A 26,968-nucleotide genomic window follows, 5' to 3' on the forward strand; every position below is an offset into this window, starting at 1 on the left:
TTTATGAAGTAATCCCTGTCCTTCATGAATGGCCTATATTCCATTATTTTCCAAATCAGTTATCAAGGCTCCTCAGTATTGAATAAATAAATGGATGAATTAATCCTTTATACAGTATGTTTTTCACCATTTTCCTTTCTTTTCTACTCTTATTGCTCTCTGTCTAAATTAAGCCCTCATTCCGTTTCTCCAGAAATTTATACAATGTCTTTCAAAATCTCTTTGCTTGACTTTTTCATTTTCATGGCGTATTAATTTTCTCAGCTATTCATGTCACTCTTTCATTCAAAAAATTTAAAAGCTGTTCTCCGAGAAGTCAGTTACAAACTGGCAAATGATTCATATTCAGATTATATAGAGAACTATAAAAAGACCATCCAATAAAAAAATTGAACAAGAGACTGAAGGAGATACTCAACAAAAATGGCTCTCCAGGTAGCCAATCAATGAAAGCAAGGATGTTTAGTCTCGTTAGTCATGAGAGAATGAGAAAAACACTGTAGAGTCATTAGAGAAATGGAAGTTATACCCACCAGAGTGGCTACAATGAAAAAGAATGACATTCCCAAGTGTTAGTGAGACTACAGAACAAGAATAATGCTCAGATACTCTAGAGAGATAATAAATTGCTACAGCTGCTTGATATGATCTGCAGAAGTTGAACATATAAGCATATCCATGAAAAAACTCTATTCCTTGGGTATATATCAAAAAGAAATGAGTGATGGGTGAACCAAAACCAAAACATGAAGGAAAATTATAGCAGTATAATTTTTAATAGCTGAAAACTGGAAACAACACAAATGTTTATCTTGAGGACAATGATTAAGTAAATAATGGCATATTCTATAATGAAATGCGGTATAGCAATAGTAGATAAAAATACTGCCACACACTGCAACATGTATGAATCCCACAAGCATCATGGCACAACAAGATAGGCAGTCTTAATCTGTGTTGACAAGTTAGTGGTTATCTTTGGAGAGGAGAGCAAAGTTAGTGACTGGGAAGAGGCATGTGGGAGCTTGTGCTTATGTTGCCCCTCTTATATTAATCTGAGTAATCTTTACATGGGTGTGTTTAATTTGTATAAATTCATCAAGGTGTACATTTATGTTTTGTGCATTTTTTTTACTCTATTTCAATAAAATTATTTACTGGAGAAAAAAAAAAAAGGCTTCTCTAATAGGTTACTCCAGATTGGCATTCAAGCCTCCCCCAGTAGGATTGTGACTTATTTTTCCAGGCCGTCCCTTTTACACCCCACAAGCATGATGGGATGGGGTTTTGCACAGATCTCCTGTTTCCATCAGAATAGATTAGTAAATCAGGCAGAAACTTCCACTTGGGCTTCGTATTTATCATTTTCTTCATTTTAGAAATAGAACCCTCTGAAATTTCAACTGGACACCTGAGTGCTTTTGACCAATCTATTGACTACATTTTGTTGCTTTCTTTTACTCTAGATGTGGTCCTGTCATTGATTTTAGACTGATGAGATATAAGCAGTTGTGCTGAATGCGACTTATTTACTATACTTTCTCCTTTTCATGTTTATTTCTGGGTGGGAAAGAGAGATGTCTGGAGACTCCTCAGAAGTCACTTGCTTCTGATGGCAAAGCTACCAGGCTGGTTCTGGCCCACTAGACTTTAGAGGAGAGAGGAATATGCTAGACTTCAGAGGAGAGACAAGCATGTTTCTGTCTCACTTAAGCTACAATTTGAGGTCTCTTTATTATAATATAGACTCTATATTTAACACATTTAATATTTCGTAAACATTGTGATTCATTGTGTGCTATTAAATGGGGCTAATTATTCTTTCCAGAGACTACCTTGGTTCTACTGATATAACCTTCAGACTGTGCCATATTCATTATTTTATCTCCTGCAGTGCTTTTCATTTCCTATATATGTGATCATGAGCCTCAGCTTCCTTATCTGTGAAATGGGAATGACATGATTATTATCAAGATTAAAAGATATAATACATGCGAAGTGTTAAGCACAGCCTGGGGTACATATTAAGCTATCAACAGATATAAGCTTATTTTCACATAATAGTTTGAATTTGCATTCATGACATTATAGAATTAAGCAAAGGCACAGCACAGAATATCAGTGTATGCGGAGGGCGATATCCAAGTTCAAGGAATTGTAAAGACTAGCTCATCTTATTTTATGACTCTAGGCTTTTAGAAATTTGTGATTATTTCATAAATATTTAAAATAGTGCAATGTCTGCGTAAATATACTCATGAATAAGCAACTCTACCCTTGGTTTTATATATACATATACATATATATATCTCCCAAAGAAGTTAAGTGTACATTCATTCCAAAACTATAGACTAAATATCATGGTAGCAAAACCGTTCTGTTGTTTCCTAGCCATAGGAGCTGAACTAGCTCTTATTGTGGGCATATTTCTTTTACCTATTCATGCTTCTCTTTCCCTTTAAATATAGAGAGTAATTATTCTTCACTGTTGACTCCTTAAGAATGTGACTTATTTATTAAAAAGTGCTTTGGGAAAAATGGCTAAAAACATGTTATATATAATATACTTCTAATTTGAAGGTTTCTAGCATCATCTAGCAATTTTCTTATATCTAAAGTAATTTAAATTCCCTCAATAAAGAGTAGTAAATGCTTTTGGTTTTTGTCTAAAAATTCTCATTCTTCAATGATGATTTAATTGATTATACAATTCTGAATTAGTATGTATTTGCCCATAGAATCATGAAGCTGTTACACTACTGTCTTCTGACTTTGTGACTGTTGAGATGCTTACAGTCAGATACAGAGTTGGTCCTTAAGAGTGACCTGTCCTCTCTTTCTGGCTGTTTGTTGATACCTCAGTCTGTGGTTATTTGCAGTTTTACTACAACGTATTCAAGATTTTTGGGGATTCCTTGTATTTCTTAAAAGTGAGGACTAATAGCTCTAGTTAGTTAATTATTAGTTAGGACCAATAGCTCTAACTAATTTTCCCTCAATGTTTTCCCCAGATTTCCCAACCAAAGACAAATGAAAGTAATCCAAGTTACCTTGTCACACTCTTTGCAACTGGGCAGGTTTTTTTAATTTTTTTCCTACCCCATCCTTTCATTGTATGTGTCAATCTTTTCTTGAGAGGCTTGTTTTTAGGTGTTAATTTCTATTTTAAGTTGTGCACGTGACCCTGGAAATTTGCCTTGGTGGAAAGTTTCTTAAAAGAATAATGGAAGTGAATGGTTTATATCCTTGGCAATTTTTATTGTTCTAAATATATGAAGAAATATTTTAAGAAATATATGTAGTTAAAATGGCACTCCTGTTTGACCACTTCCAACTTGCCTTGTTTCATGGACCTAACATCCCAGGTTCCTATGCAATATTGCTCTTTACAACATCGGACTTTACTTCCATCACCAGTCACATCCACAACTGGGTTTGGTTTTGCTTTGGCTCCATCTCTTCATTCTTTCTGGAGTTATTTCTCCACTGATCTCCAGTAGCATGTTGGGCATCTACTGACCTGGATGCCTATCTTTCAGTGTCCTATCTTTTTGCCTTTTCATACTCTTCATGGGGTTCTCAAGGCAAGAACACTGAAGTGATTTGCCATTCCCTTCTCCAGGGGACCACATTCTGTCAGACCTCTCCACCATGACCCATTCATCTTGGGTGGGCCTTCATGGCATAACTCATAGTTTCACTGAGTTAGACAAGGCTGTGGGCTCCAAAATTACTGTAGATGGTGACTGTAGCCATGAAATTAAAAAACGCTTGCTCCTTGGAAGAAAAGTTATGACTAACCTAGACAGCATATTAAAAAGCAGAGATGTTAGTTTGCCAACAAAGGTTCGTCTGCTCAAAGCTATGGTTTTTCCAATAGTTATGTATGGATGTGAGAGTTGGACTATAAAGAAAACTGAGTGCCAAAGAATTGATGCTTTGGAACTGTGTTGTTGGAGAAGACTCTTGAGAGTCCCTTGGACTGAAAGGAGATCCAACCAGTCCATCCTAAAGGAAACCAATCCTGAATATTAATTGGAAGGACTGATGCTGAAGCTGAAACTCCAATACTTTGGACACTTGATGTGAAGAACTGACTCATTTGAAAAGACCCTAATGCTGGAAAGATTGAGGGCAGGAGGAGAAGGGGACGACGGAGGATGAGATGGTTGGATGGCATCACTGACTCAATGGACATGAGTCTGAGTAAGCTCTGGGAGTTGGTGATGGACAGGGAAGCCTGGAGTGCTGCATTCCATGGGGTTGCAAAGAGTTGGACATGACTGAGCAACTGAACAGAACTGAAAACAGCACTCGTGGTAAAGAACCCACCTGTCAATGCAGGATATATAAGAGACACAGGTTTGATCCGTGGGTTGGAAAAATCTCCTGGAGGAGGGAATGGCAACTCACTCCAGTATTCTTGCCTGGAAATCCCATAGACAGAGGAGCCTGGCAGGTTACAGTCTGTAGGGTTGCAAAGAGTTGGACATGACTGAAGCAACATAGCATGCATGTGGTTAAAATGGATACAATTTTTTTTAATTTTAATTTTCTGTGAATTTTGAATTGATGTTTTTTTAAACTGGCCAAAATTGCTTTGCAAAAAATGTCTTGAACTGGTTTTGGTCTCCTTGAACAACTTCCCACTCTGTCACACAGAAAAACAAGGCTTTCACTCTCAAAAGGATCCCATGGCCTCTTATTTTTTTCCTTTAAAATATATATTTTTTAAATTACTTGCAATTTTTTTCTAAATTTAAATTTTATATGTTTAATAAAATTTAAAATATTATTTAAAATATATTTTAAATTATTTTAGATCAATTTTAAGTTCATGGCAATATTGAGCAAAATCTACAGCAATTTCCCATATACCCCTTGCCCTCACACATGTCCAGCCTTTGATAGTATCACCATTCCACACCAAAGAAGTGCATGTGTTACAGTTGTTGAACCTGCATTCACGCATCATTATTATTCAACATTCGTAGTTTACATTAGGATTCACTTTTGGTATACATGTTATGGGTTTTGACAAATGTATCCATCATATGTGTGCTAAGTTGCTTCAGTCATCTCTGACTGTTTGAACCCTTTGGACTGTTGTCTGCCAGGCTCCTCTGTTCATGGGATTCTCCAGGCAAGGATACTAGAGTGGGTTGCCATGCTCTCCTCTATGGGATCGTCCCAAACCAGGGGTCAAACTCGCATCTCTTACATCTCCTTCATTGACAGGCGGATTCTTTACCACTAGCACCACCTGGAAAGCCCATATCAATCATTACAATACCATAAAGAATAGCTTCTCCACCCTAAAAATTCTCTTTGGTTCGCCTATTTGTCCCTTCCTCCATTCTAACCCATGGCAACCACTGATCCTTTTACTGTCTCCATAGTTTTGCCTTTCCCAGAATTTCATATAGTTTATATAGTATAGTGCATGGCCTTTTTAGATTGGCTTATTTCATTAGTAGTATGCACTTTAAGATTCCTTTATGTCTTTTCATGGTTTGACAACTCATTCATTTTAGTGCTGGATATACCACAATTTATTGTCCTTTCACCTGCTAAAGGATATCTTGGTTGCTTCCAAGTTTTGGCAATTATGAATAAAATTGTTGTAAACATGTGCAGTTTTTTATATGGACATAAGTATTCAACTCCTTTGAATAAATATCAAGGAGCATAATTACTGAATCATCTAGTGAGAATATGTTTAGTTTTGTAAGAAATAATGAAAATGTTTTCCAAAGTGGCTGTACGATTTTGCATCTCCAGCTGCAATAAATGAGAGTTCCTGTTGCTCCACAACGTGATCAGCACTTGGTATTGTCATTGTTCTGGATTTTGCCATTATGATAAGTACCTAGGGATATCTTATCATTTTAGCTTTCATTTTCCTAATGGCATATAATACTTGCTTTCCATCTATATATCTTATTCTATGAACTATCTGTTCAGGTATTTTGCCCGTTTTCAGGTTTTTGGTTTTCTCATTGTTGGATTTTAAGAGTTCTTTGAATATTTGGATCTTTTATCAGATATGTTTTGCAAATATTTTCTTCCCATCTATGACTTGTCTTCTCAGTCTCTTGATAGTGTATTTCACAAAGCAGCATTTTTTTAATTTAGTGAAGCCCATCTTATCAATTATTTGTTACCCTTAGTGTTGTACCAAAAAATCATTGCCATGCCTAGGGTCATCTAGTTTTTTTCCTTTTATTATCTTCCAAGAATATAGTTTTGAGTTTTACACTTAGGGTATGGTTCATTTTGAGTTAATTTTTGTAAAGAATATAAGTTCTTTGTCTAGAATCTTTTTTAAAATCCTATAAATGTCCAGTTAGTCCAAAACCATTAGTTGAAAAGACTTTTTCTCCATAGTATTACTTTTGCCATTTTGTCAAAGACCAGTTGACTATATTTATGTGGGTTTATTTCTACACTTTATATTCTAGTAGTACCATTTGTCTGCTCATTCACCAATATAACAGTGTCTTGATCACTATTGCTTTATAATCTTTAAGTCAGGTAGTGTCAGTCCTCTGATTTTGTTCTCCTTTAATATTGTGTTGGCCCTTCTGGATACCTTTTACTTTTTCCTGTGTATTTTATTGAACTATCTCCCAAACTGTTTTTGTAAAAGCCTAGTCAGATATTTGTAGCACATATATTATCTACAGTGAAGTAACAATTAACATTGGTTGAGTGCTTTTTAAATTTCATGTGAAGTTCAAATAATTCTAAAGTTAAGCTAAACAGGTGCGTGTTATAATTACCTTCATGTTTCAGATAAGGAAACCAAAGCCCGGGGAATGTAAGGGAATTCCCCAAGGAAACTTAGGAAGTATATGGTGGAATATGGTAGCTTGCCTCAAAGAGGCAAATGTGGTATCACTTCCCAATACTGATAGCATGAGCCAGCTGTTTGACAAAGAGATTCTACAAGTCGTCCAGGTTACAAAAATACAATTTATACTCTAATTGCAACTTTACTGATCAAGTACTAGATACCGTGGACTATAATAGTTTGAGAAGTATTAAAATTTCAAAATAATTGTCACCAAGCCTCTTCTCTGGATGTAGTGTGCAAATTAAAGTCTTTCTAGTGAAGAGATCATTTGAAATACAACATAGCATCTTTTTTCAAAATAGTGCCAAGCTGGAATCAATCTGGATGCCCACCAACTGGAAAATGGACAAAATGTAAGTTAGCCATGCAGTGGGATATTATTCACAAATAAAAAGAAATAACTAATCATGCATATAGCACCATGAACGGATCTCTAAATTATTATTCTAAATGGAAGAAATGAGACACAATCAAATAAAGAAGAACATACTGTATGAGCCCATTTATATAAACATTTGGAATGGGCAAAATATTAGCATCTAATGATTGAAATCATTAGTCATTGCTTTGAAAGGATTGACTGAGAAGGATTATGAAAAAATTCTCTAGGATGATTAAACTGTTTATTGTTCGATGCCTTTTTCTAAACTAACTGAACATCATACTTAAGATCTGAGCATCTTAACTACATTTAATTATTAATAAATTTAAAAATCCCAAATATTAAATACTAAAAGGAAGAATGAACAAAGGGAGGTAGAGGCACAGGGAAATCGGTGAGTACCATCGCAGTAAGGAGTCAGGGAAAGCTTCATGGGCGCTGGATGTTTGAGATGAATTTTAAAGGGTGAACAGGAGTTTGCCAGTTGAAGAAAATCATTCTAGGGAGAAAACAGGTAATATTCATTTATTAAGTCCTGAATTTATTAATTAATCTACTCAGAAATTATAGACCATTTATTCTCTACTTGGAACAATTCTAGGTTTTTGTGATATAGCAGTAAAAAGACAAGCTCAGTCTTTGCTTGAGGAAAGCTTAGGTTCTCATGGGGAATTAATGAGTCATGAGTTTTATGGAATTTTCAGGGAAAGTTGAAAAGTTCTTTGTGATCAGCCTGTGTTGGATGGTGAGAGACAAGGTGGGTTGTGGTAAGTAAATTGGAATTAGATTCAGAAAATTTATGTATAATAAATTAAGGAGTTTAAAATTTTATCTTATAGGCTTGAGAGTCTTGTGGACATTGATAAATCATAAGTTCATATGGTTATCACTTTTAAGGAAGGTTATTTTAGTCATTTGAGGGCAGGTTGAAACAGAGAGAAATTAATAATAGAATGATAAATAAAATGCTGTTTCTATAGTGTAAGCCAGAGTTTAAGTCAGTACATGTGTCACCTCATATTTTTGAGTCCAGAGGAGACAGTGCCAACTTAGAAAAGTGCTCTTCCTTATCAACCCAAATTAAGGCTTACATTTTAGATTCAGTTCAGTTCAGTCGCTCAGTCCTGTCCGACTCTTTGCGACCCCATGAATCGCAGCACGCCAGGCCTCCCTGTCCATCACCAACTCCCAGAGTTTACTCAAACTCATGTCCATTGAGTCGGTGATGCCATCCAGCCATCTCATCCTCTGTCATCCCCTTCTCCTCCTGCCTCCAATCCCTCCCAGCATCAGGGTCTTTTCCAATGAGTCAACTCTTCACATGAGATGGGCAAAGTATTGGAGTTTCAGCTTCAGCATCAGTCCTTCCAATGAATCCCAGGACTGATCTCCTTTAGGATGGACTGGTTGATCTCCTTGCAGTCCAAGGAACTCTCAAGAGTCTTCTCCAACACCACAGTTCAAAAGCATCAATTCTTCAGTGCTCAGCTTTCTTCACAGTCCAACTCTCACATCCATACATGACCACTGGAAAAACCATAGCCTTGACTAGACGTCTGGACCTTTGTTGGCAAACATTCTAGATTAGCCACCATCAAAAATAGATTTGGCAATGCAATTTTAAAGTGTTAGTGGATCAGTTGTGTCTGACTGTTTGTGACCCCATGGACTGTAGCCCACCAGGCTCCTCTGTTCATGGAATTCTCCAGGCAAGAATAGTGGAGTGGGTTGTCATTCTCTATCTGCAATTCCTGGTCTAGACACCAAAAGTCATTTCCTGAGCTAGTAAATCAGGAGCCCAGTAGGAAAGGGGACAGAAGTGGATTGGAAAGCCAGTCTAATTTGATTACTGGATAAGAGAATGATTGGGGATTTTAGATTGCTAATCTAGGTGTCCATACCATTAATCAAAATATGATAATGATAGTAATAATCATAGCACAGAGTATAGAAAGTTTTGGGTAAGTGTGATAGAAAAGTTTTGACAGTGATCTTCTCTACACACCTCAGTAACTAAATCATCATGTTTACTTTTCAATGAAACCATGTTGCAGCTCTTCTGATAAATTTAGAAGAGAAGAAAATTTCATTCTAGGTTTTAATTTCTTGGATTGTAATAAGGACAAAAATCCTTGCTTTGTGGCCATATGTACCTAACTCAGTACTCTCCGTTTTCCTAAACTGAAGTCTTATGGAATTTTCATGAAAAGTTGAGAAGTTTGAATGATACCCCCACCCCTGGGGAATTATGACTCAAAAGATAGCCTTCCTTTTTTTTTAATTTATAATTTATTTTGTCTGCACTGAGTCTTTGTTGCAGCACATGGGCTTAGCTATGTGGGCTTAGTTGTGGTATGTGGGAACTTAGTTCCCTGACTAGGGATTGAATCCCAGATCCCCTGCATTGGGAGTACAGAGTCTTAACTGCTGGACCAACAGGGAAGTCCCCAAGATAGCCTTCTTATCTCCAAAGGCTTTAAGTGATTTGTTTCTTGTTACCACTTTCTTCCAAACATACTCATACATCATAGGTTATTGGCCATGGACACTATATATCTTTTGGTCTATTAAATTTTTTATCATTAAGTTTGCTGTGAGTATCAGTGTCTCTAAAAGTCAGTTTTTCTTTGCATTGCCCTAATTCTTAGTTCCAAAGGATAGAAGGGACTTTACCACTCTTTAGGTAATGATTGTAACTGTTAGTTAAGGGAAAGTTCAAGAAGATGCATTTGAACTCACATCAGAGCCAAATACTGAATGATCCACAGTGATGACTAAAAGAGACAGCTCAAGTGATCAGATATCTCCAGATGAACGCTTTATTTATGTTAAATTAGTTAAGGGAATTTTAGGTTTTACCTTTTTGTTGGTTGCTGCATAGACTATTTAATAAATACAAATGCAGTGGAATAATGAAAAAAAAAACCCAATAAGTTGCATGCAGTCTAAATGATAATTGGTTAACCAAGACCTCAAAATTGAAAATTAATTATTTGTACTTCAGGGGCAGCAACAACGTCTGTCAGGGAAGTGGTGAAAAGTCCTTCCTATTAGACAGTACCGACAAGGAAAGCTCCTTTTGCCAGTATCCGAACATATGGCAAAGCAATGTTTTTCCAGACTTCTTTGTGCTGGCAGGGACTGGCCTCCTAGTCACTTAGACTTTTGTTTGTGTAGCCGAGATAATGAATATTCCACATAAATAATTATAATTATCTTCTCATTGAAGAAACATAACCTTGGAATTCAAAGCTGTGTTCTTGGGTAAATCATCAATTTTGGAAAGAAGTAACATTAAATTTTGTCTATTTTTTGAAAATAAATGGCTTGTACAAAATTAATAAATTTGGTAGAGATTTGCCTTTCACAAAAATGTATTTGTTTAGGTTGAAGTACTTTAGGTTGAAGTACTTTTATGTTGAAATACTGTATTTTTCTTTTAAAAATACATTTCCTTTGTACTGTTTTTTCTCTGAAATATTGTTTGCCTAAAATTCTGCATGTTGTTATTTTCCTTTTAAAACACAGTAACTCAAACCCTTTAGAAGGTGTTAGCTAAAAATGCCACCAATTCAGGTTTTTAATTTCATTTGTAAACTCACTATTTCACATGTAAGTAGGGTGAATTTCTTCAATATTTTCTTCAATAATCAGTACATAAAAATCAAAGTTATTTTTTAGTTGAAGGCCTCTTGTAAATCATTTTATCAGATTCTTTGTTGTTTTTTGTTTTTAAATATACAGAGTGAATGAACCAAAGCCCTGAGAGCCAAATGGCAGGATCTTCTCCTAGGTTAAAAAAAAAAAAGAGTTTAGGACTGCAGATGGCCTGTTTGATAATTAGCACATTCTGCTTGAATAAGAGTGGAGATGGGTGATCTTATAATAATTATGCAGTTTTGAATGATTGTTTGTCAGGCGTTACTAGCTATGACATCAAATGCTTCTTTACTTTATTTGTTTGTAATTGCTTTCAGGTTCAGATATAATTGAAATAAAGAAGGAAACAAAAAGAATGGGAATGGGTATTTTCATGTCACTTTTCCTCTTTATGGGGATAACGGCTTGCTCTTCGGAGCCGTGGCTTTGTATCCTGGCACAATCCAGTGATCTGAGAAAGTTCCTTGTAGTCCCCGTGCCCAGTGTCCTGTATATAAACTGGGAATAGCAGCCTTGTCAGACCCAGGAGTAACTCTATATATATATATAAGGTAAAGGACCATGTGGGTACCACACTAGGGGGATCCACTTGAGCAGGGCAGGCTTAGGACACAGCGGCTCTTGTGCAGATCATTTCCTCCATCCTCAGCCCTTTGGCTTCTACTTCATCTACCAGCTTCTCCCTTTCATTCTACTCTTTACCCACCCCCACCTTTTTTTTTTTTTTTTTTGGTCTCATTCACTTCTCTTCCCTTCTTTTAAATCCATTCATTTATTTCTTCGACTCACCCTTATTTTTAAACAGTCACCAACAATGGCTGAACTTTACCTTCTGGAATCTTATCTCAACTTTGCTTTCCTTTCTCCTCTTGCTATTGCCTCCTTTGTTTACTCCTGTTTTAGTACTTTACATTTTACTATTACAGGAATTGTTTTAGGGCACTGATCTGTTTTGAAATTCTCATGTTAAAAAATCCTTGAACAGTTTCCCACTGCATGTAAAGTAATAAATGACTACGGAGTCTGATGTTCCTGAGCCAAGCATTCTCCTCCATTCTCACCTATAACTCGCCCCCCTCCTGATTCCTCAGCCATAGCTGTATGTCACAGTTAGAAAGGGAGATATTTAAAAAACCCATGCCTATCTAGTTACATTCCCTGTGGCAGGAATCTAGGTATCAGGCTATTCCTTAAAGTTCACCAGGAGATCCCAATGTGTAGTCAAGGTTGGGAGCCTGCCTTGGGAGCATATTGGCTTTATTGTACTTTACTAATTATAGTCTCTTTTGGCATACTTCCTTAAAACTTCTAGTTGTAGACCACATGTTCTTTCAGGAAGGGAAATAAATCTTATAAGTTGTTAAAAGAAATTAACTAAAGATCTATGGCAGTATCTTGCACATAGTAGAGGTAAATTCCAGTAAATTCCTAAGCCTGGCAAATACCTGTATTTCTTCATACTGCCCCACTCCTGGGCTTTCTGATTGCATCTCTTCTGCAGAGCTATTCCACCGTCCTTATGTAGTTGCAGTAAGCCATGTTTGGGATACCTTTCAGTCTTTACAGGACTTCCCTGGTGGTCCAGTGGCTAAGACTCTGTGCTCCCAATGCAGAGGGCCCAGGTTTGATTCCTGGTCAGGGAACTAGATCCCACATGCCACAACTAAGACCCAGCACAGGCAAGCAAATAAAACTTTTGGCTTTCCTAATAGCTCAGTTGATAAAGAATCTGCCTGCAGCTTTATGTCTTAGGAAACTCAAACAGGGGCTCTGTATCAACCTAGAGGGGTGGGGTGGGGAGGGAGATGGGAGGGAGGGTCAGGAGGGAGGGGACATATGCATCCCTATGGCTGATTCATGTTGATGTTTGACAGAAAACAGCAAAATTCTATAAAGCAATTACCCTTCAATTAAAAAAAAAAAAAAAAAAAGACTCTACCTGCCATGTAGGAGACCCTGGTTCTATTCCTGGGTTGGTAAGATCCACTGGAGAAGGGATATGCTATCCATTCCAGGATACTGGTCTGGAGAATTCCATGGACTATACAGTCCATGGGGTTGCAAAGAGTCAGGCATGACTGAGTGACTTTCACTCAGTTTTTACACAGCAAACGTTCCTCTTATTTCATCCCTCTTCCCTCTATAAAGCCTGGTACCAGTAACCTGTCAGTAGAAAGTGAGCTTATGGAGTCAACAAAACAAGATAGGAACAAGGGTAACTCAGTTTAGGTAAAGCCTCAAAGGTATGGTAAAAATCTATGGTAAAAATTAGATTAGATGATTTATAGATGTTCTCTGTGAATTCTTAAGTTTAAAGTGAAGTTGCTCTGTCATGTCTGACTCTTTGTGACCCCATGGACTGTAGCCTGCCAGGCTCCTCTGTCTATAGGATTTTCCAGGCAAGAGCACTGGAGTGGGTTGCCATTTCCTTCTCCTCATAAAAATTAAGAGTCACAGATTTTGTGTTTATTTCACTGTCTTTATTATGTTTTATTTGTTGTTTATGGATTGGCAGCCCTTTATACTGCTTTTATTTCTAGATGCTACCTATCACGTTAATTAGTTTATAAAAATGATTTTACCAGTTAGAATACCTGTTTTATAGCAGTGGAACTGAAGGATGGAAGGTGACTATTATAATTCATTGATTCCTAGACAGTAAATGTACTTTATTGATCTTAGTTTGAATTCTCGGTTATAATTTAAAAGAAAATTATTTCAGTAGATGTTATATTTGTATCAAAAATTGAACTTTAAATTATTTTTAATTGAGTGTAAAACTCTGATAAATGTTCCTGTTTTTATCTGAATAGTATGTTTCAGTGATATACTAGTATCAATTTTATCCATTTCTTGCCATATTACCTCCCAAGCCAGTACAGTCTCCTGTGGAGAATGGAAGTCAGGAAGGATTGAAGGAGAGAAGTCTAGTCCACAGTGGTTCTTTTTTTATCAGTTATTCTTCTCTGGCCCTGTAATATAGCTGGAAATGAGGAATTTCAATAGAGTTGAATTTGTAACCCAGTAATAGTATCTTTACAACAGATCCTATAATGCCAAGAGGAGACAGGTAGAACTGTATGATAGTCTTTTAATAGGAATGACATTTTGATTTCATCATAATAATGTTGGCATCTCTAAGCTTCATGCCTCTCATTTATTAATTTCATGTGATTGCTTTAAATTTTTATGTATATGTGTATCATCTCACCATTTGGATATCAGTAAGCTAGCAGAAAGTTAAGTGAGTGTGGCTCATTTTTTAGCTTAACCATTGTTTACCCTCAATATATTTTTAATATTAATATAATACAATAAGGGCATTAAAAACTAATCTTTTTTAAAAACACATATTTGCAATCACAGACTCAGTTTAGAAAACTGGTTAGTTTTGCTATTATATTAACATAAAGGTTTTTCAAAACTAGTATATTTTTATAGCACCCTGAGGTGACATGTTAGGTCAGCTAATTTTTTAAGGTTATGTTTTCAGAGGCTTTTTGGTCAGTGGTTGACCATAGGAACAATACTATAAAATATTCACTTAAATCATTAAATATGTCATTCACTCATCCTGAATGAGATAAAATAATGAAATCCTGGAGCTAGGTTGTACTAGCTCATGAAAGCTTATTGTCTCATGGAATTTAAAGTAGAAAATATTGTATATTTTATTACTGTTTATAAATTACATGCTATAATCTGTTATATCATTAAAATTTATAATAACCATATGTATTATATATTTTTATGAGACAGTTGTTAAACACTTAGCAATACACCACTATAAGCCTTGGTGACTGAGCTGTTTGCATTGGACATTCAGGCATTTGCGGACTGTTTAACTTGGTATTATATAAGATCCTCTTTCTATATTTTTTTACATCTTTAAACTCAAAATCCAAAACTGTTGGAGACCATATCTTTTAACAGCTTTATTGAGATATAACTCACATACTGTACAATCCATTCATTTAAAGTGTACAATTCAATTTTTTAGCCTTTTCATAGGGTTATAAATGATTCATAGGCACCTTACCTGCCTTCTGTGAAATCTGTATGCTGGTCAAGAAGCAACAGTTAGAACTGGACTTGGAACAATGGACTGGTTCAAAATTGGGAAAGGAGTACATCAAGGCTGTATACTGTCCCCCTGTTGATTTAACTTACATACAGAGTACATCATGAGAAATGTCCCTGGCTGGATGAATCAGAAGCTGGAGTCAAGATTGCTGGGAGAAATACCAATAACTTCAGATACACAGATAACACCACCATTCTAGCAGAAAATGAAGAGGAACTAAAGAGCCTTTTGAAGGTGAAAAAGGAGAGTTAAAAAAGTTGGCTCAAAACTCAGCATTCAGAAAACTAAGATCATGACATCCAGTCACACCACTTCATGGCAACCAGATGGGGAAACAATGGAAGCAGTGACAGATTTTATTTTCTTGGGCTTAAAAATCATTGTGGATGGCAACTGCAGTCATGAAATTAAAAGATGCTTGCTCCTTGGAAGAAAAGCAATGTCAAACCTAGATACCATATTTAAAAAAGAGACATCACTTTGCCTACAAAGGTCTGTATAGTCAAACTATGGTTTTTCCAGTAGTTCTGTACAGATGTGAGAGCTGGACAATAAAAAAGGCTAAGCATCAAAGAATTGATGCCTTCAACTATGATGCTGGAGAAGACTCTTGAGAGTCCCTTGGACAGCAAGGAGATCAAACCAGTCAATCCTAAGGAAAATCAACTCTGAATATTCATTGGAAGGACAGATGTTGAAGCTGAAACTCAAATACTTTGACCGTCTGATGCAAAGAGCTGACTGACTGGAAAAGACCCTGATCCTGGGAAAGACTGAGGGTAAGAGAAGAAGGGGACAGCAGAGGATGAAATCGTTGGATGGCATCACCGACTCAATGGACATGAATTTGAGCAAACTCTGGGAGATGGTGAAGGACAGAGAAGTCTGGTGTGCTGCAGTCCATGATTGTGTTGCAGAGTCAGACACAACTGTGCAATTGAACAGTAATAACAAAGATATAAAAATATCACTGTCAACTAATTTTATATTTTTGTCTTCTAAAAGATACTTGTACTGATGAGCAGTCAATCCTCATTCTCTTCTCCCAGGTCCTAAGCAACCAAGAATTTACTCTGTATCTATGCAAATTTGCTTTTTTTGGAGCCATTCCTTTCTTCAAGAGATCCTTCTGATTCAGGGATCAAACCCAGGTCTCCTGCATTACAAGCAGATTCTTTACTATCTGAGCCACCCAGGAAAGCCCATTTGTATGCAAGAAATCATGTGATATGCGATTTTTTGGTGACTGGCTTCTCTTATTATCTTGATATCTTCCAGGTTCATCCATGTCATACCATGATTCAACATTTCATCTCTTCCTATTTCTCTGTATGCCTTTCTTATATAAATGCACTTTATTTATATTTATCAGTTCAGAGACATTTGAATTGTTTCATATTTTTTGGCTATTATATGTTTCTATACTATGTACAATGTATTTTATGTGAATGTATGATTTCATTTGTCTTCAATTTATATAAGGATGTAGACTTGCTGAGTCATCTGATAAGTCTATGTTTAATTTTCCAAATTGCTTCCAAATTTTCTAAAGCAGTGGCATCATTTTGCAATCCTATCAGTAATGCAGGGTGGTTCTAATTTCTCCTTATTCGCACCAATGCATATTATTATTGATTATAACAGCCCTAGTAAATGTGAGGTAATATCTTATTGAGGTTTTGATTTAAATTTCCCTAATTACTAATGATGTCGAGCATATTTTCTTGTGCCTTTAAGCCATTTGAACATCTCTAGAGAATTGTCCAATTTTTAAACCAAGCTTTTAATTGAATTATTTGTCTTTCTATTATTGAGTTGTGTTTTCATGTATTCCAGATGACAGTCTCTTATTAGATATAAGATTTTCAAATGTTTTCTCTCATTTTTGTTGGTTGTCATTTCACTTTTTTGATTGTACTATTTGCAGCATGACTTTTATTTTTTTTTATTTTTTTTTTTTTATTTTTTTTTTTTTGACTGTGGTGATCATTTAATAATGTAATGTATATCAAAACATTAAGTTGTACATCTTATATATATATGACTTTTTTTTTTTCCAGTGGGTTTTGTCATACATTGACATGAATCAGCATCAGTGTTTCTTCTGTTGCTTTTGCAATAAGATTCATAACTAAGAAAATCTTGCCTTACCAAAGGTTAAAAATACTCCTGTTTTCTTGTAAGCATTTAAAGTTTTAGCTCTTATGTTTATATATGATCTATTGTGATTTAATTTTCATTGTGTGACATAGTGATGCTGCTTCAGTCTTTTGTATTGGGTACCCAGTTGTCTCATTCCCTGGTGGCTCAGTGGTAAAGAATCTACCTGGAATCCTGGAGATTTGGGTTCAACCCCTGGTTTCAGAAGATCCTTTGGAGAAGGAAATGGCAACCCACTCCAGTGTTCTTGCCCAGAAAGTCCCATGGACAGAGGAGCCTTGCGGGCTCAGTTCGTGGGTTACAGGAGTTGGACACAACTTAGTGACTAAACCAGCTCCACTATTTAGTTGTCTCAGCACCATTTGTTGAGAAGACTGTTCTTTCTCTATTGCAGTGTCTTGTCACTCCTGTTGGACAGTTAGTTGAAAATAAGTGGAAAGTTTATCTTTGAAATCTCAGTTCTATCCCACTGATGTATATATCTGTTCTCATGCTGGTACAATGCACTTTAGAATTATAGTATGTTTTGAAATCAAGATGTGTGAGATTTCCAAATTTCTTCTTTTAAAATATTATTTCAATTTTTCTTAGTACTTTGCAGTACATATACATTTTAATTTGTCAGTTTCTGTAAAAAAGCTCAGTTCAGTTCAGTCGCTTAGTCCTGTCCGACGCTTTGAGACCCCATGAATCACAGCATGCCAGGCCTCCCTGTCCATCACCAACTCCTGGAGTTTGCTCAAACTCATGTCCATCGAGTTGGTGATGCCATCCAGCCATCTCATCCTCTGTCGTCCCCTTCTCCTCTTGCCCCCAATCCCTCCCAGCATCAGGGTCTTTTCCAATGAGTCAACTCTTCGCATGAGGTGGCCAAAGTATTGGAGTTTGAGCTTAAGCATCAGTCCTTCCAATGAACACTAGCTTTTAATAGCAGTTACATTTATTCTGTAAATCATTTTTGGAGTATTGCCATCTTAACAATATTAAGCCTTCTGATCCATGAACATGGGATACATATATTTAGATACTTTAAAATTTCTTATAAATAGTGTTTTGCACCTGTCAATATACAAGTTTTGCACTTCTTTTGTTAACTATAACATTATTAAATCTAAACTTATACCTAGCATTTTATCTTTTAGGTGCCATTTTAAATAAAATTATATTTCCTAGTTTGTTTTTGGGTTGTTCATTGCTAATGAACAGAAATGCACTTGATATTTATTTTTTCTTTTTATTTATTTATTATTATTATTATTTTACTTTACAATATTGTATTGGTTTTGCCATACATTGACATGAATCCACTATGGGTATACATGTGTTCCCCATCCTGAGCCCCCATCCCCTTCCCATCCCTCTGGGTCATCCCAGTGCACTAGCCCTGAGCACCCTGTATCAGGCATTGAACCTAGACTGGCAATTCATTTCACATATGATAATTGACAGGTTTCAATGCCATTCTTCCATATCATCTCACCCTCGCCCTCTCCCACAGGGCCCAAAAGACTGTTCTATATATCTGTGTCTCTTTTGCTGTCTTGCATACAGGGTTAACCTTACCATCTTTCTGAATTCCATATATCTGCATTAGTATACTGTATTGGTGTTTTTCTTTCTGGCTTACTTCACTCTGTATAATAAGCTCCAGTTTCATCCACCTCATTAGAACTGATTCAAATGGATTCTTTTTAACGGCTAAGTAATACTCCATTGTGTATATGTACCACAGCTTTCTTATCCATTCGTCTGCCGATGGACATCTAGGTTGCTTCTATGTCCTGGCTATTGTAAACAGTGCTGTGGTGAACATTGGGGTACACGTGTCTATTTCAATTCTGGTTTCCTTGGTGTGTATGCCCAGCAGTGGGATTGCTGGGTCATATGGCAGTTCTATTTCCAGTTTTTTAAGGAATCTCCACACTGTTCTCCATAGTGGCTGTACTAGTTTGCATTCCCACCAACAGTGTTAGAGGGTTCCCTTTTCTCCACACCCTCTCCAGCATTTATTGCTTGTAGACTTTTGGATAGCAGCCATTCTGACTGGCATGAAATGGTACCTCATTGTGATTTTGATTTGCATTTCTCTGATAATGAGTGATGTTGAGCATCTTTTCATGTGTTTGTTAGCCATCTGCATGTCTTCTTTGGAGAAATGTCTGTTTAGTTCTTCGGCCAACTTTCTGATTGGGTCGTTTATTTTTCTGGAATTGAGCTTCAGGAATAATTTCACAATTTGTATGGAAATACAAAAAACCTCGAATAGCCAAAGCAATCTTGAGAAAGAAGAATGGAACTGGAGGAATCAACCTGCCTGACTTCAGTCTCTACTACAAAGCCACAGTCATCAAGACAGTATGGTACTGGCACAAAGACAGAAATATAGATCAATGGAACAAAATAGAAAGCCCAGAGATAAATCCACGCACCTATGGACACCTTATCTTTGACAAAGGAGGCAAGGATATACAATGGAGAAAAAACAATCTCTTTAACAAGTGGTGCTGGAAAAACTGGTCAACCACTTGTAAAAGAATGAAACTAGAACACTTTCTAACACCATACACAAAAATAAACTCAAAATGGATTAACGATCTAAATGTAAGACCAGAAACTATAAAACTCCTAGAGGAGAACATAGGCAAAACACTCTCCGACATAAACCACAGCAGAATCCTCTATGACCCACCTCCCAGAATATTGGAAATAAAAGCAAAAGTAAACAAATGGGACCTAATTACAATTAAAAGCTTCTGCACAACAAAGGAAACTATAAGCAAGGTGAAAAGACAGCCTTCAGAATGGGAGAAAATAATAGCAAACAAAGCAACAGACAATTAATCTCAAAAATATACATGCACTTGATATTTAGGTACTGATTTTGAATCTTCCCTTTGAAAAATTCATTTATTAATTTCAACAGTTATTTATTGAATTCCTTAGGATTTTTTTGTATACAAGAGTATGTCATCTGCAAATTAGAGATATTTTTATTTCCTCTTTTCCACTCTAGGTGTCTTTCCTTTCTTTTATTTGTCTAATTGACCTGACTAGAAGCTTCAATACAGTGTTAAATAGAAATGTCTTGAGCAAACATTCTTGTCTTTCACCATTAAATAAGACATTAGTGTGAGCTTTTTAAAGATACCCTTAATCAGATTGAGGATTCCTTTCTTTTCCAAGTTTACTGAGTTTTTGTCAGAAAAGTGTGTTGCTTTTGTCAAATATTTTTCTGCATCTGTTGAGATGATCATATGCTCTTGCACTTTTTTCTATTAATATAGCATATTACATTAATTAATTTTCTTGTGTTAAACCATCTGGCATTATCCTACTCGATTATGGTACATAATAGTATGTATATATGTTTGGATTTTATTTATTAGTATTTTGTTGAAGTGTCTTTCTTTGTGATATATTAAGCGCACTGGCCAAAACTTTCCTGCAGTTTCTTTTTAATTAATCTTTATCTTTACAAAAGGTTTTGGTTCTCAGCAAAATTGAACAGAAAGTACAGACAGTTCACATATACCCCCTGTATCCACACATGTACACACACTCCCACTGTTAATATCCCAACCCAAAGTGGTATATTTGTAATAATAAATAAACTTGCATTGACACATTCTTAACATCCAAAGTCTACTTTTTACATTAGGGTTCACGCTTGGTATTGTAAAATGTAAGTTTTAGCAAATGTATAAAGACGAATATCCAACGTTAGTACCACACAGTGTAGTTAGCTCTGGGTTTTTTGTAAGTGTTCTTTATCAAGTTGAAGGTGTTCCCTCACTTCCTGGTTTGCTGAACTTTTATCATGAATGAGTGCTGTTTTTCAGTCGCTAAGTTGTGTCTGACTCTTTGCGACCCCATGGACTGTAGCACTTCAGGCTCCTCTGTCTAATGGGATTTCCAGGCAAGAACACTGGAGTGGGTTGCCATTTCCTTCCCCATGTTCCTTCAGTTTTTAAATAAAAATAAAAGACATTTTTCATTTTCACCAAGAACTTTATTGAATAATGTATTCACAGTGCATATTTTTTTTTTTTTTAGTGTCATGGTTTTAAATAATGACATTTTACCATTACAGATATCTTCAAATATGTGCCCTAAATGATGGACATCAACTCTAAACAAAAGTTAGCCTAAGGTGTATTATAATGTCATGACTTCCAAAAGGGACATTACAAGTGTATTACTTATTATAATCTTATACATTAATACAGTTATTCTCAAACTTGAGCATGTATCCAAATCAACTAGAAAGCTTGGCAAAACATAGATTTCTAGGCCTCATCTCCAGAGTCTTGGTTTTGGACCGTTTGGAAATTTGCATTTCATACTTGTTCTGTGCATTGCTGATACTGTCGCTTTATTTATTTATTTATTTTTTCTTTTCTTTCTTTTTTTTTTTTTTTTTATTAGTTGGAGGCTAATTACTTCACAACATTTCAGTGGGTTTTGTCATACATTGATATGAATCAGCCATAGATTTACACGTATTCCCCATCCCGATCCCCCCTCCCACCTCCCTCTCCACCCGATTCCTCTGGGTCTTCCCAGTGCACCAGGCCTGAGCACTTGTCTCATGCATCCCACCTGGGCTGGTGATCTGTTTCACCATAGATAGTATACATGCTGTTCTTTTGAAATATCCCACCCTCACATTCTCCCACAGAGTTCAAAAGTCTGTTTTGTATTTCTGTGTCTCTTTTTCTCTTTTGCATGTAGGGTTGTCGTTACCATCTTTCTAAATTCCATATATATGTGTTAGTATGCTGTAATGTTCTTTATCTTTCTGGCTTACTTCACTCTGTATAAGGGGCTCCAGTTTCATCCATCTCATTAGGACTGATTCAAATGAATTCTTTTTAACGGCTGAGTAATATTCCATGGTGTATATGTACCACAGCTTCCTTATCCATTCATCTGCTGATGGGCATCTAGGTTGCTTCCATGTCCTGGCTATTATAAACAGTGCTGCGATGAACATTGGGGTGCACGTGTCTCTTTCAGATCTGGTTTCCTCAGTGTGTATGCCCAGAAGTGGGATTGCTGGGTCATATGGCAGTTCTATTTCCAATTTTTTAAGAAATCTCCACACTGTTTTCCATAGTGGCTGTACTAGTTTGCATTCCCACCAACAGTGTAAGAGGGTTCCCTTTTCTCAACACCCTCTCCAGCATTTATTGCTTGTAGACTTTTGGATAGCAGCCATCCTGACTGGCGTGTAATGGTACCTCATTGTGGTTTTGATTTGCATTTCTCTGATAATGAGTGATGTTGAGCATCTTTTCATGTGTTTGTTAGCCATCTGTATGTCTTCTTTGGAGAAGTGTCTGTTTAGTTCTTTGGCCCATTTTTTGATTGGGTCATTTATTTTTCTGGAATTGAGCTGCAGGAGTTGCTTGTATATTTTTGAGATTAATCCTTTGTCTGTTGCTTCATTTGCTATTATTTTCTCCCGATCTGAGGGCTGTCTGTTCACCTTACTTATAGTTTCCTTTGTTGTGTAAAAGCTTTTAAGTTTCATTAGGTCCCATTTGTTTAGTTTTGCTTTTATTTCCAATATTCTGGGAGGTGGGTCATAGAGGATCTTGCTGTGATTTATGTCGGAGAGTGTTTTGCCTATGTTCTCCTCTAGGAGTTTTATAGTTTCTGGTCTTACATTTAGATCGTTAATCCATTTTGAGTTTATTTTTGTGTATGGTGTTAGAAAGTGTTCTAGTTTCATTCTTTTACAAGTGGTTGACCAGTTTTCCCAGCACCACTTGTTAAAGAGGTTGTCGTTTTTCCATTGTATATCCTTGCCTCCTTTGTCAAAGATAAGGTGTCCATAGGTTTGTGGATTTATCTCTGGGCTTTCTATTTTGTTCCATTGATCTATATTTCTGTCTTTGTGCCAGTACCATACTGTCTTGATGACTGTGGCTTTGTAGTAGAGTCTGAAGTCAGGCAGGTTGATTCCTCCAGTTCCATTCTTCTTTCTCAAGATTACTTTGGCTATTCGAGGTTTTTTGTATTTCCATACAAATTGTGAAATTCTTTGGTCTAGTTCTGTGAAAAATACCGTTGGTAGCTTGATAGGGATTGCATTGAATCTATAGACTGCTTTGGGTAGAATAGCCATTTTGACAATATTGATTCTTCCAGTCCATGAACACAGTATGTTTCTCCATCTGTTTGTGTCCTCTTTGATTTCTTTCATCAGTGTTTTATAGTTTTCTATGTATAGGTCTTTTGTTTCTTTAGGTAGATATACTCCTAAGTATTTTATTCTTTTTGTTGTAATGGTGAATGGTATTGTTTCCTTAATTTCTCTTTCTGTTTTCTCATTGTTAGTATATAGGAATGCAAGGGATTTCTGTGTGTTAATTTTATATCCTGCAACTTTCCTATATTCATTGATTAGCTCTAGTAATTTTCTGGTAGAGTCTTTAGGGTTTTCTATGTAGAGGATCATGTCATCTGCAAACAGTGAGAGTTTCACTTCTTCTTTTCCTATCTGGATTCCTTTTACTTCTTTTTCTGCTCTGATTGCTGTGGCCAAAACTTCCAACACTATGTTGAATAGTAGTGGTGAGAGTGGGCACCCTTGTCTTGTTCCTGATTTCAGGGGAAATGCTTTCAATTTTTCACCATTGAGGATAATGTTTGCTGTGGGTTTGTCATATATAGCTTTTATGATGTTGAGGTATGTTCCTTCTATTCCTGCTTTTTGGAGAGTTTTAATCATAAATGAGTGTTGAATTTTGTCAAAGGCTTTCTCTGCGTCTATTGAGATAATCATATGGTTTTTATCTTTCAATTTGTTAATGTGGTGCATTACATTGATTGATTTGCGGATATTAAAGAATCCTTGCATTCCTGGGATAAAGCCCACTTGGTCATGGTGTATGATTTTTTTAATATGTTGTTGGATTCTGTTTGCTAGAATTTTGTTAAGGATTTTTGCATATATGTTCATCAGTGATATTGGCCTGTAGTTTTCTTTTTTTGTGGCATCTTTGTCTGGTTTTGAATTAGGGTGATGGTGGCCTCGTAGAATGAGTTTGGAAGCTTACCTTCTTCTGCAATTTTCTGGAAGAGTTTGAGTAAGATAGGTGTTAGCTCTTCTCTAAATTTTTGGTAGAATTCAGCTGTGAAGCCATCTGGTCCTGGACTTTTGTTTGCTGGAAGATTTTTGATTACAGTTTCGATTTCCTTGCTTGTGATGGGTCTGTTAAGATCTTCTATTTCTTCCTGGTTCAGTTTTGGAAAGTTATACTTTTCTAAGAATTTGTCCATTTCATCCAAGTTGTCCATTTTATTGGCATAGAGCTGCTAGTAGTAGTCTCTTATGATCCTTTGTATTTCAGTGTTGTGTGTTGTGATCTCTCCATTTTCATTTCTAATTTTGTTAATTTGGTTCTTCTCTCTTTGTTTCTTAATGAGTCTTGCTAATGGTTTGTCAATTTTGTTTATTTTTTCAAAAAACCAGCTTTTAGCTTTGTTGATTTTTGCTATGGTCTCTTTAGTTCCTTTTGCATTTATTTCTGCCCTGATTTTTAAGATTTCTTTCCTTCTGCTAACCCTGGGGTTCTTCATTTCTTCCTTCTCTAATTGCTTTAGGTGTAGAGTTAGGTTATTTATTTGGTTTTTTTCTTGTTTCTTGATGTAAGCCTGTAATGCTATGAACCTTCCCCTTAGCACTGCTTTTAAAACATTTCAACAATTAATTTGGATATTTTGAGGATATGGGCTATCTCTCATGTGGTATAACACTGATTGTTTTCAATGTCTCGATTTAATTGCTGTCAACTTAAACTAGTCTACTTGACTGTGGATAAACATCCAGTGAGAAATCTCCAGCATGAAACTTTGCAAACCACTTTTGACACGCATTTCAGGTGCATTTTTACGTTTCTTGAAATAATTAAGCATAATTTGCCCAAAAAAAATTTTTGTATCTTCAATATTAAAATGCCCACACAAGAATTCACTAAAAATGAACATTTTTGCCAACCCAATATTTTTTATATAAAGGTAATTCTGACCTCATAGAGTGATTTCAGAAATATTTTCTCCTCTATTTTTCTAGGAGAATTTGTGATGAATCAGCTTAATTTTTTGATTATTTGGTCTAGTAAAACCCTCTGAACCTGTACTTTTCTTTGTGAAAATATTTTTTACTACTAATTTTATCTGTTTACTTGTGACAGACCTATTCAAATTTTCTATTTTTTAAGTTAGTTTTAGTGATTTGTATCTTTGTAGGAGTTGTTCATCTTCTGTGGTTACTTAATTTGTTAGCATACAGTTATTTTTGTGATGTCAGTAGGAGTATTCCTCTCAATATCCTGAGTTAGTAATTTGTGTCTTCTCCCTCTTTATCTTGGTCAGTAAAGCTAAAGTTTTGTCATTTAGGAAAGTTTTTCTAAGGCTACTCTCTGATTTTGCTGATCTTGTCTACTTTTTTCTATTCTCTTTAATTTGTCTCTTTTAAAAAATATTTTCCCCTTCTGCTTGGTTTTACTTTACTCATTTTCTAGTTACTTAGGGTGGAAAAATAGGTCTGTGATTTGTAATCCTTTTTTGGGGGGTCATCCAGTTTTATTGAGATATGATTGATAAACAGCACTGTAAGTTTTAAGGTGTAAGGCAAAATAATTTGACTTATATACATTGTGAAATGATGACCACAATTCGTGAACATCCATTATCTCATATATAAAGTAAAAGAAAGAGAAAAATAATTTTCCTTGTGATTAAAGCTCTTTTATAACATACATCAGTGTTAATTATATTAATCATATTGTATATTATATCCTTAGGGCTTATAACTGGGAGTTTGTACCTTTTAACCACTAATCAGTTCCCCTTATCTCACCCTTCTCAAGTAACCACAAATCTAATTTATTTTTTCTGTGACTTTGTTTATTTGCTTTTTGAGGTATAATTGACCTATAACATTGTGTTAGCTCCTGGTGCATATCTCATGATTCAGTATTTCTATACATTACAAAATGATCACCACAGTAAGACTAGTTCATATACAAAGATATTACATTGTTATTGCTGGTATTTCCCATGTTGTAGCTCATTTATTTTGTAACTGGAAGTTTATACCTCTTAATTTATCTCATTTATCTGTTTCATTCATCCCTTAGTCCATGTCCCTCTGGCAATCACCTCTTTGTTCTATGTGTCTGTGTCTCTCTTTCTGTTTCGTTGTTTGTTCACTTATTTTTTAGATTCTACATATAAGTGAAATCAGAGTATTTGTCATTTTCTGAATTATTTCACTTAATGTAATACTGTCTAGGTCCATCCATATGTTTGCAAATGGCAGCATCTCATTCATTTTTATGGCTGAATAACACACTATTATGTATATGTATGCTGTGTATATATCTTAAATATGTAATGCTGTTTTTCTACCAGTTTCATGCTGTTTTGTAGTATGGTTTGAAGTCAGGGAACCTGATACCTTCAGCTCTGTTATGCTTTCTCAAGATCAGTTCAGTCTGTTCAGTTGCTCAGTCATGTCCACCTCTTTGTGATCCCATGGACTGCAGCGTGCCAGGCTTCCCTGTCCATCTCCCGGAGCTTGCTCAAACTCATGTCCACTAAGCTGGTGATGCCGTCCAACCATCTCATCCTCTGTTGTCCCCTCCTCCGCCTGCCTTCAATCTTTCCCAGCATCAGGGGCTTTTCAAGTGAGTCAGTTCCTTACATCAGGTGGCCAAATTATTGGAGCTTCAGCTTCAACATGAGTCTTTCCAATGAATATTCAGAACTGATTTGCTTTAGGATGGACTGGTTGGATCTCCTTGCAGTCCAAGGG

At 36.0% G+C, this 26,968-nt stretch overlaps 1 protein-coding gene and 1 non-coding gene across 5 annotated transcripts in view; both read left to right on the forward strand.

Annotated features, from left to right (window-relative positions):
• Positions 1-26,968, forward strand: part of NOL4 (nucleolar protein 4) — a 450,364-nt gene that overhangs the window by 81,897 nt on the left and 341,499 nt on the right. The gene's annotated exons all lie outside the window — the stretch shown is intronic.
• TRNAG-CCC (transfer RNA glycine (anticodon CCC)) lies at positions 12,469-12,541 on the forward strand. The gene has a single exon. It is a non-coding gene; the product is annotated as a tRNA-Gly (tRNA).

The sequence above is a fragment of the Dama dama genome, chromosome 27 (assembly GCF_033118175.1).
Source record: "Dama dama isolate Ldn47 chromosome 27, ASM3311817v1, whole genome shotgun sequence".
Taxonomy (NCBI): Eukaryota; Metazoa; Chordata; class Mammalia; order Artiodactyla; family Cervidae; genus Dama; species Dama dama.